The 10204-nt window shown below is 38.4% G+C and overlaps 1 long non-coding RNA gene across 1 annotated transcript in view; it reads right to left on the reverse strand.

The window, feature by feature from the left end:
* Positions 1 to 8817: 8817 nt before the first annotated feature.
* LOC102022002 overlaps positions 8818 to 10204 on the reverse strand; it is a 19160-nt gene continuing 17773 nt past the window's right edge. Inside the window, exon 5 of the long non-coding RNA XR_001234548.1 lies at positions 8818 to 9063. This is a non-coding gene — a long non-coding RNA (uncharacterized LOC102022002). The remainder of the gene's footprint in view (positions 9064 to 10204) is intronic.

Below are 10204 nucleotides of genomic sequence, written 5' to 3' on the forward strand. Positions count from 1 at the left end.
AGTGGGTTAGAATCTTCCTGCTGGTAGAGCAGCAGATGATATGCCAACTAACAAAGAGGAGATTTGGGTGTCCTGGAAAGAACAGAACCGAGTTCTTCATTTAATGCGCAGGATGTTCTGATGAGCAGTCCTGAGCACAATTCACCATCACAGCATAGCATCTTGCAAGAAGCAGCAGCTAAAACCGCTCCATCAGTATTATTTGACAGCAAAGCTCTCACTTCTGAACACCTCTTCTTGATTTACCAGGCCTGACTTGCAGTGATCCCTTCACCCCGGATCGGAGACGTCCAGAGAGGACCTAACTTGCCTCCTTCCAGAGAGGACCTGACTTGTCTCCTTTGGCTGGAACCTGATCACCTTCTCTCCTCTCCGGCCCTTGGTGGCAGAACAGCCAGAAGACTTGTGAATTTAAATGCCAGTATTGGTCTTCCTGACGTACAATATTGTAAATCTATAGAATGCGTAGTTGCGTTCACTTCTGTCAATCAATTTAGCCAACGTCCTAGAGTGTTTTAATATGCAGCAGTCATCCCAGTGTATTTTAGATGTGATAGGTCTGGGAGGAGTAGAGGCATGGTATATACTTAGCACACAGAATAAAAAATGAGTCAAAATCATATGTGTAAAAATATTATTGAAATACCCTCTCAGATGGTTAAGAACTGCTAAAAGAATGAACAAAATGTTCTTATAATATAGAAAACAACGTACTGCATGTTTTACCAAAAAACATAACCATAATTCTAATGAATAATAATTAAGTCTCCTTATAGAGTATTTCAAGTGATTAAAGATTAAAGTATTTGATTAAATACTTTGATTAAAGTATTTCAAGTGCAGTGTGTGTGTGCTCATGAAATTGAATGTTATCACCATCGAACCTTTTAATTTCCCTCTCTTTCTAGCCATGCAAGGGTCTCTCCTGGAGGTTGGGTCACTTGTAGACTTACAAATTCAGATATATTTGTAAGTACTTTAATTATATATAACATCAATTATGTGTGCAAGTAATGTTGAGAATTTCATATTCTTATCTAAATGCTACTCTGTTAAAATGACTAAATGATTAAGAAATATTAGTCTAAGGAGAAGCTGTGGTTGCTGGCCCATGCAGAGGGCCCATAGGAGATTTTTATGGGAAGGTTCCCAAGGTTAAAGATTGCATGTGTGCAAGACATCAGCAACAACAGGCAGCATGGAGCAGCGCAGAGCACAAGAGCCAGAGCAAGAGCACAAGAGCTTAAGAGCACAAGAGCTGCCTGCCTCTTTGTTGTACAATTCTTACACAGGTTGTTATCTCATATTTGCATTCTTACATAGCACCATAACTGGCGCATGAGTGTTTACCTGTGCTCAGCCATGATTGCATAACTGCATGCTGCTGTGCACGAGACAAGGGAGTCACGTGCTCAGGTGTCCTTAGACTCCCCTGAGCTTTGAAGTAGTCTGAGTGATTTCCCACATCATAAACTTTGAGCAAGGATTCTGAATGTTATGCTCAGGTTCTAGCACCATCTCTGCAAAAATGTTCCTGCAAAAATGTATAAATCAATACAATTCTCTGTATAGGTTCCATTAAAGGTAACATGAAAACAGTATCACCTACCCATTTTTATGATAATAGTTTTAAGATGCAATCAAAATAATAAAAATTTCTATTAAATTTTCTGTGTGAGACATTGTGCTAAAAATTTTATAAATGTTTGTATCATTTATTCTTAGTAATAACTATGAATTAGTAATTATTCTCAATTTATTTTTGAAAGAGCAAATTGTAGCTCAGAGATGCTACCTACTCTGTTTATGGATGCACAGCAAGTAAAGGGAAAATCTGTGGCTTTGAAACTTTGTGGCTAAGGGCTGGGGATTTAGGTCAGTGGCACAGGGCCTGCCTGGCTAGTGCAAGGTCATGAGTTCGATTCCTGGTATCAGAAGAAAAAAGAAAAAGAAACTTTGTGGCTAATTTCAAATGTGTATGCTTAATTCTATCACTCTTATTTTCCTTGTAACTTCTCCATTAAGATATTTCATCAAAAGAAGAGAGACATGAAATTTACTTTTACAGTATGTTCATTTTATGTTACATTCTTTTACTTTCTTATAGACTCTATAATGATTTTTCAAGGAAACAGTATTATTCTCAAGTTATAGATGAAAAAACAAATCCATAAAACTTAAGTATTGACTAAGCATAATCTGTCCAAAAAGTTTCCATGTAATTTGAACAATGTTCTCTCTGAATCTAGGTCCATTGTTTATTCTGTCATTCATAAGACCAAGAAGCGTAGGAGACCAGAGGCAAATTGAGACCTAATTGGCCTCCTCTAAGAACAACAAGGAGAAAGATAATACAGCTGAAATTAAGTTGTTGGCCTAAACATGCATTAATGGATGTTATGAGGCAGGTGAATCTTGTGTTACTTTACTTGCTTGTGCCCATATCTGGATGAATAAAAAGAAGACGAGCTAGACTCTTTACCAGAGGAGAGAGCCCCCTGGACCTTGTGTGCTACAGTGTCTGCTTTATCATTCATCCTCATTTGCCCGTGGGTCAGGTGAATAAATTAGTAGCAGGACACATCCCTACAAGCAGCTCCTGGGTGGGGAAAGTTGGGAGGAGTGGGCTGGTTCCGCAAAGGTGGTGCCTGGGAAAGGGACCTGAAATGGCCCCAGGCCTATCTTAGACAGAGAGCTGGCATGAAGTAGTAAATTCTAAGTTGTTTCCTTACTATACTGGAAAATACACTTTTCCTTTAGTGCCCCTAAAAGTTAGGGACAAATGATGGCATTTACCATTCCATGCCTCCAGGAATCAGCACAAGGACTCCTGCTGAAACTCTGTCAGAAGAGCTTGAAGAGAGCAGCAGACCAGCAATACTTAGCTCTTTTTAAACATTGCCTAGGAATCCAAGCTGCCACATCTTTGAAACCTTCAAGAGACGGTGCTTTGAAAAATACCGATTTCTCTTCAATCTCTATGAGCGTCTCTTCCCCAGCACCAGACCCCGTTCCAAGACGAAGGGTGTAAAGGCACCATGAAGAGGCCCCCAGTCTTGCTGTTTTACATTCTAGCACAGACTTGCAAACAATTAATAAACAACCCTCGCAGTGGTATTTTCCTTTCTGCTGGCAAAGCTCTTCAGAGGCCATAATTTTTCTCTCCTCAGGGACAGCAAACTCTGCAATTGAGGAATGACAGTTTTGAAAAACACAGACCTGAGACAGGTTGGAGAGAATCAAATTCCAGAAACCTATAATCTCACTTTACTGCCGAGAAAGGGAAGGGACATTAATACAAAATAACCATTGCCTGCCACACTCAGACCCTACCTCACAATGCAAGGTGCTAGAACTGACTTTCAGACATTCATTTAATACTATGGACTTCTCACTCTCCACAAACTCTTGCTGTTCTACTGCGGTCACAAATACAAGTATTTGCTATGCTCTTCCTTGTTAGTGGCCTCCACTTTAGAATTTCTGAAAAATCCATTTCTCTACTTACATGACATTTCCAGACTGGGACATGAAGCATTTCTTTTGCTTATTTTACTTACTTAGTCATTACAGAAACAGTTCTGTAATGTAGAAAGATTCCTCACTGTAGAAAGATAAAAATATGGATTAGTATGTAGAAGTAAATGTTGCCCAGATGGTAAGTCAGAATGGCAGTTGTCTGCACAGGGATGGGGCATGGTAGAGAAAGGTACTGGTCACTGACTGAAAGGGCCATGCAGAGCTTTATGGATTATAATACATGATTTATGCCTTGATCTAGGCAATGGTGGCATAGGGACCCAGTATTTAACAAATGCATTAAGCAATACACTTTCCATATGTCATTATATATACAACATACCTCAATAGAAAGGAAACTTTTTGTGTATGATACTGGGGGCAAATCACTGATCACTCCTAAGCTCAGAGCCCTTTTGGAATGGTTTTTACCTTACAAATATTCATAGATAGAACAAATCAATGAGCAGAACAAAATGATTTGTGCTCTACTGCCCTCCAACTTGTGTTGTCTGTGCCCTTGCTCTAAATTCTTCTCTAGACAATATATATATTTTTTCTTCTCCTTTTTTCCTTAAGGTTTATATGATCATTGCTATGGCTGTGGTCAGTTTTGAGCTATTCCACAAGATTTAATCACTCCATTTTCTCTAGTTCATAAACTACCGAGAGTGTAGAAATTGTCAAGGGCAGAAGCAGAGGATGAGGAGGGTGCAGAAGCAGAGCACCAAATTGAAGTGAAGCCAATGCAGACAGCAGGAGGCTTTGCTTTTGGATTTAGTGCTCAAGCCAAGTTTATCCTAATTTTCCCATACAGTGAGGATGATGTGACACATTATCTTTTTTTTTTTTTTTTTTTGGTTTTTCTCCAGTACCGGGAACCGAACTCACGACTTTGCACTTGCCAGGCAGGCGCTTTTGCCGCTGAGCTAAATCCCCAGCCCCAACATTATCTTTTTTTGCACTATCGTGCAAATGGCTTATTTTTTTTTTTTTAATTTTAGAAATAAAAGGAGGAAAATACTAACAGATCGACAACGTTTTACAAAATAGCAAAGGATCAGTACAGACATTACAGAGTTACAAACAGAGTGGTAGGGAATTAACAATGCTTATTGTATTACATATTGATATCTTCAATGTAGTTTCTCATGAAAACACATATAGACATACAAAGCTAATCAACCAATGCCTCACTGACAGTTTCTTTCAGCAAGGAAATACAGGACAGTAGAACACCTGTGTTAACTATCCTGCATATACATATATACAAACTTTCTCCTTCTTTCCCTTCTCTTTTCCCATATTCCAGTTATCCTTTACCTATGAGTGCTTTCCTATCAATTCCCAATGTCTATCATATCTCCTAGTTTAAATTAACTCTTTCAGGCTTTACACTAGAGAAACAATGCGGTGCTTACACATGTATGTTTGATTTATTTCACTTCTGAGCATGGTCTCTAGTTGTGACCATTTGCCTATAAAAGCCTCGAGTTTATCTTTCTTTACAGCTGAGTAATATTCCATTATATAAAAGTACCACAATTTTATTATCCAGTCCTCAGTGGATGGACATTTGGGTTGCTTCCACATTTTAGCAATTACAAATTGTGCTGCTATGAACATAGGTGCACATACATCACTGTGATATGATATTTTTAGATTTTCTGGGAAAATACCCAGCAGGGGGATAGCTGGGTTGAATGGGACCTCTAGGCCTAGTTTTCTGAGGACTCTCCAAACTGATTTCCACAGTGGTTTCACCAGTCTGCATTCCCACCAGCAGTGGAGAAGGGTTCCTATTTCTCCACAGCCTCGCCAGCATTTGTTATTGGCTGATTTCTTAATGCTAGCCGCGAATGGCTTATTTAAAAAGCTCCCAGGAGACAACATTAGTATTACCCTTTGGAGCATTAGGTTACTATACCTAAACCATCCATACTTTTCCAATGAAATTATGTACTTCAACAGAATGGTAGCCATGTATGAGTCTCAGTAGCTGAGCCTGAGGGATACAGAAAGCAATCTTTGTGTTCATCCACTTGGTGAACACAAGGTGATGAAGGAATAGCAAGGTGTGTATACCTGTGCAAATGTGTCAAATTGAGATTCTTACCCACATAATGGTCTGTGTAGCATTTTTTGGATATATATCCATGAGCATCATGGGGGTAAAATGCACCCATACCACTCTTCTCTTATGGTAAATACTCACATTTCAAACTTTTCTAATGAAATTTTGTACTATAGCATAATGGCAGCTGGCTGTGTGTCTCAGTAGCTGGGCCTGAGGTAGACAGAAAGCAATCTTTGTGTTCACACATTTGTTATGACAAACACTAAGGTTTGTACACCTGTTCAAAAGTGTCAAATTGATAGTTTTCCCGCACATAATAGTCTGTGTAGTATTTTTGCATATGTACTTCTGAGCATCATGGGAGGTAAAATACACCCATACCATTCTTCTGTTCTGCAAACATCTAATTTCCCATAATGTCATCTGGGTGTAGCTCACATGTGCCTGGGGAAAACAGGAACCCTTTGTGCATTCACCCCCTTGGCACATGGACAGGAAGGTGTGTACAGGAACTCCAAAGCAGCAGCAGCAGCAACATGAGCTTCACCCATGAAATGCTCATTGTTCAATTTCTTAGATTTAGGATTTTTTTTAAGTTTTCCTTTGATTTTTGTTATAGAAGTAGCCCAACTTTGTAAAATATCACATGAAAAACCCAGTTGCTGTGGCTTTAGGTAGTATGTGCCCAGAACACCTTCAAAATGCAGTATAAAAATGTACATCCTGCTAGATTCAAAGATACATACTTTCAATTTAGAAATGTATTCTGGAACTCAGCCACCAGGTCCTTTACAGTAATGAACCAAATATTGTTGTGAACAGATTCATTGCTCCCATCTCCCAAACTAATTGGAATGTGACATTTGACAATTGATTTACCAGTTCCCAACTGAAGTTACATTTGCTAACAGAGCTCACATTAAACAATGTAGGAACTCTACACAAGAACAAAGCAGAAATACCCAATGAAATGTTGCAATTTTAAAACAGAGAATTGAAAAAAAAAAGAAAAAAAAAATTAAAACAGAGAATTGTACAGTACAATCTTTGGATTTTGGAAAAATAAAACATGGCAAAGAAAACCAAACTGGTACTGCTGATGTCAACATTGCACTATGAGGGAAAAATTGATAGAGAAACCCCAACAAAAGTGAAGCCTGAGATGGTAACATTTTAAAACAAAATCAAAAGTGGAGTAGATGTTAACAAGTTATGTAGCAACTGTGATGTCACTTGAAACACAAAATCTGGGCCAATGGTTGTGTTTTATGTGACCCTAAACAAGTATAGCACGAATAGTTTGATATTTTACAAAGAAAATAACAAATGAAAAATATCATGGAGAAATTTTCTTAGAGGACTGGAACTGGAACTCACAAGAGATCATTTTCAACAGAGGGAGAGCAAAATGTTTCTGCACAGGGAACTACACTAAAAAATTGTGGAGCTTGCTGGTGAGCTCACAGATGAACAAGCAGGTACAACCGCACAAAGACCTACCACAACAGGAAAACCAAAAGGATGTCAACTGTGCCCTACAAAAGAGAACAGGAAAACAAAACAGATGTGCTAACAGCATCAGTGACACTTGTGCATGGGGAGAATTTTGTTTGTATTTACATTGTAATTCACATAGGTATTTACTTCTGATGTTATCTTTTAGGTTTTGTAAGCAAGTACACAGCTGATGTGAAATGTTGATGTCTATTGTCATTAGATATTTGATATTTTACTTTATTATTACCTTATATCCTTATAAGCGCATGTGGAACAATATAGTAAGAAGCTCCTGACAAAACAGCAGTACCTGCAAGATGTCAAGTATGTCCTACATGAAAGGCAGGAAAGTTAAACACATGTGCTGTCAGTGTAAGTGATAGAAGTATATGAAATGTGCTGTTGTCATGTGTGAAGACTGCCTTGGGTGTGACAACTGAAGTAAAGATAATTTTTGTTGTAGAGTTTTATTGATAGTTTCATTCTAGCTCATACAGGAATTTATAGCTGTTGTTATATATTAGACTTCATAAACCAAAAAGAAGTCAGTGTGATTGTCGGTGGGATATTCTTTATGTGTTCCTCCTTTTGGAGATGGATAGAATCTGATGATTGGGGTATCACATGACATGGTCATGCTTGCTGTTGAAAATTTTGATGCTTTTTAATAAACATTCAATAAATATTAAAAATTCTACACTTTTTTACTTTTTTCCTGTTAAGTACTCATTGATATCATGAAACTTACAAAATTAAAATTAATATTTCACCAATAGAAATACTTTTAAAGCACAGATGTGGAATTTCTACATGCTTCAGTGTGTTCCTTTAACACAAAATTACCATGACTAGGGGTGGAGAAAGCTGGACAAGGAAGGGGAAGAAATTAGGTAAAAGTGTAATTTCACACAAAGTCCTAGACTCGACCTGGTCCCCACCTAAACCTGTGGAACTCTGCAGTCTAACTCCCACCTCAGAGTCACCTGGGCTGAGGAAGACCTTGAGGCTATCACACTCCTGAAGCAAATGCCTGGGGTAAAGTCTTCCCTGAAGGGCATCCTCTTCCTGGCTTTTCAGACCTTTCGGCCAAGTAGAAAAGTGGCAGCAATGCCTGGGGGCAGCCCTCTAAAGGAAACAGTAAGAATCACCTATACTGAGGAAAAGCACACAGAAGTTAGAGGAAGGACTCTGATCTGAAAAGATCCAAGGGGATCTAAGTGGGGCATCAAGCTTCTGCTGCAGTGGCCGTGCTACTTTCCAGTCCTGATTTTCTGTCCTAGCTGCCCCAGATGACTAGGGACTTGCCCTCTCTTCTTGAGCACAGCTACTTCTTTTGTGTTCTCATTTTCAAATAAAACCATCATTTCCACTGTTAAACTGACCTCCAAGATGAGAGCATTTTGCTACTCTGTAAAAGCTTAGTGTCTCAAGGCAACAGTCTGAGAAGGAAAGGCATGATGATGATGAAAATGATGATGATTGGAAACAACAATAACAATAGCAATAGTAACTAATACTTATGATGAGCTTGCTATGTGTCAGTTATTGTACTAAAGTTTATTGTTTCTGTAAAATATATATATAGAAAAATTGAAATTTGGTACTACTCTAAAAGAAACAAAAAGTGCAATACATTTTTTTATTTTTATTTTTTGCTTTATTCCTACATGAGGAGAAATAAAACATTTCACCAAAAAGAAAGCTTAATGTCTAGTAGAATAACTTAGAAGAAACTTAAAAAGTAAATTTTATTATACTTATTTTAAAGCTGCAAGAAACTAAACCTCATCCAATTCTTCAAAATCCAGCCTTTTCCTTAGGTGCATTCCCAGTCAGTATTGAAGAGTGCCTGGAGGTACACTCGCTCTGCTGACAGTGCCTAATACACTCCTGGACGCACAGTGATGCACCTGGTGCCCCCTGCAGGTGTGCAACTCTACTCCCGAGTCAAATCATCAGCAAGGGACTTCCTTGGAGAGGAGAAGAAAATTTTTGCTCTTGAGCACTTGGAATTTTTTTTTTTTATTTTTAAAGCCACACACAAAAAAATCATTATTAGTATTTTCAGTTAACTTATTTCTCTAATTGAAAAAAAACAATTCAGGGCTCTTCCAAAAGGCCATATATTCTGGCATGGTCCCTTAAAAGAATTATGGACTTGTTTCACAAGCGTTGTATCATAGCTGATGCTCCATCAAGGAGAAAGTTCGTGTTCTGTACTGTGTAGTTTGTACTTTATATTTAATATTATGAAATCATTTTCTGGTCAGTGCTGATTGTTTTTCATATACTTAAAAATATATTCTCAATATTTTCCCTTAAAATCTATGCCTCTTCTTCCAATATTTCTAAGAGTTTACTGAACAGACAGATACTGTTTTCTTTGTCTGTATCCAGTGCACATCTTGGAGGGCTCCTTTAGTATTTGCCTTGTCTTAACATAGCAGTAGAGAGTTAGCTGTGTGATGCATCACACTTTGATTTGAGAATTTTTGTGGGGCTTTTTTTGGAGATGTCTTCAGAAGCATCGGTACAACCAGTGAGATCTTTACAGTTCCATTTCTTTAGCATATGAAAGGCCCCTTTCAAGTCTCAGCTCGAGTGCAGTGTGTGACAACCTTTGACAGTAATTAGGTTTCTGGATCTCAATTTCTTCATTTGACTAATGGGGAAAGAATGTCAACTTCATAGGGTTCTTGAAAGAGTCAAATGTGAATGTGCTTGCGAACACACTTTGTTAAAATGGGACTCACTGCCCACATAGAGAAAAACCATAACCATCGTACGCATGTATGCATGCAAGTCTATAGAGATACCACTCGTAAGTGAGGAAGCTGAGTTCTACTGTCAGCTCTACTCTTCGTAAACATCTGGCCATGCTCATGAATGCAGCCTTTTCCATTAGTGGAACTCAGTTACCTCATCTGTAAATGAGGATGGGTAACTTTTTAAAAGTTCCTTCATGACTTAAAGATGGCTAATAACGAAGCCAGGTGTAGTAGTGCATGCCTGTACCTTCAGCACTCTGTGAGGTTGAGGCAGGAGGATGGCAAGTTCAAGAGCGGACAGGACAACTTAGCAACTTAATAAGCTCTTGTCTCAAAAAAAAAA

This window comes from Chinchilla lanigera, unplaced genomic scaffold, assembly GCF_000276665.1.
Source record: "Chinchilla lanigera isolate Chin_1 unplaced genomic scaffold, ChiLan1.0 scaffold00029, whole genome shotgun sequence".
NCBI classification, from domain to species: domain Eukaryota; kingdom Metazoa; phylum Chordata; class Mammalia; order Rodentia; family Chinchillidae; genus Chinchilla; species Chinchilla lanigera.